Raw genomic sequence first — 1,482 nt, forward strand, 5'->3', positions numbered from 1 at the left:
ATTTTTTTTTTTTTTTTTTTTTTTTTTTTTTTTTATTTTGGATAAAGATGTGCTACCCACAAAAAAGAGAAAAAAAAATTATAGGTAGAAAATATAATTCAACATTGTCAAATTATACTTGGTGTTTTCGGGATTGTATTGTAAATCTAACACATAAAGAATGTAATAGGTTAGTATCATTCACAATCAATCTCAAATCTGAAAATAAATTATGAGTTTGGTAAATCATTTATATGAAAGAAAGCATAATAGCACAAAGCTTCAGTCCATTCAGCCCTAGTCGATAAGTAATTTAGAGACACATTTATTAAAGCAAACAAGCTCAAAGTTAATACGGTACAGTACTGAAATTATCAAAAGCCAAAGTAAAGCCTCAACCCTAATCCAATAATAGGCCTATGTAACTCTGAAATTAACGTATAATTATTGATAGTATCAAACGCGTTTTCACACACACACACACCTGTCTCTTATACACATCTAGATGTGTCTAGTCCAAGTGCCTGTACCATCAATTTACATTGAACTTGATAGTGAAATTCTAATGCTATGCGCTTTCAACATTATATGTCCAACAGAAGTTGAATAAAAGAAACCAGTAAGATGAAGAATATGAAGAAGAGAACAACAAAACCGTCAACATAAAATAAAAGTGTACTGTATAGGCCTATGCCTATTTATCACCTGAGCCATTTATTTTATTAAAGCGTAAGATATTCTACAGATCATATACAGTTACTTTTTACAAAAACTAGGGAAGATAACATTGTATATATCATCTAAACCAACCCGATAGAACGAATGTACGGTACACATTGACGGTTGTTCGAGTTGTACGTTTGCTTTGGTGAACGAATCGTAAATAAACTTAATATCAAATCCAGGCTCATTCAAAAGAGCGAGAGCGGTAATAATGGACCTTTCAGCTAAGCCCTTATCTTAGAATTATTGTTGCTAAGGGGTGGAAACCGCGAAAATCTACGTGTTTGTAGGACAACCACTGAAACCTGACTATACTAAATTACACATTCTGATTGGTCAGATGTTAAGTTTGAATGAGACTCCGGAATGGTTCATTATAGGTAACCAATAGAGGGTGCTATATAGCATTTTCTCTATCAAAATATTATTACACTTTTTTTTTTTATAAGAACCAGTAAAATTTTGCCCAGGCTCAGTGTTCTTATTTTTTGGCCAATTTCAGGCTCAAAATGTTCTTATTTTGTACTTATGTTACACATTTAACAAACATACAAATGTATTATTGTACCATTATACACTGTACTGGAAGGTAGGTAAAAGTGCCCCAGGAAAAACTGGCCCCGATAAAAAGGCCACTGAAAAAAGGCCCCGGTAAAAATGTCCCCAAATGACAAGTAGGTATACACCTCCTGTACTGTATTATAGAGGGTATTACATAGTCACACCTACTACACATAAGGTACAGATATATATTTTTGGTTTTTCTAGTTTTTTAAAATA

This window comes from Anneissia japonica, unplaced genomic scaffold (assembly GCF_011630105.1).
Source record: "Anneissia japonica isolate Jap-2015-1 unplaced genomic scaffold, ASM1163010v1 scaffold1417_len1240632_cov203, whole genome shotgun sequence".
Classification (NCBI taxonomy): domain Eukaryota; kingdom Metazoa; phylum Echinodermata; class Crinoidea; order Comatulida; family Comatulidae; genus Anneissia; species Anneissia japonica.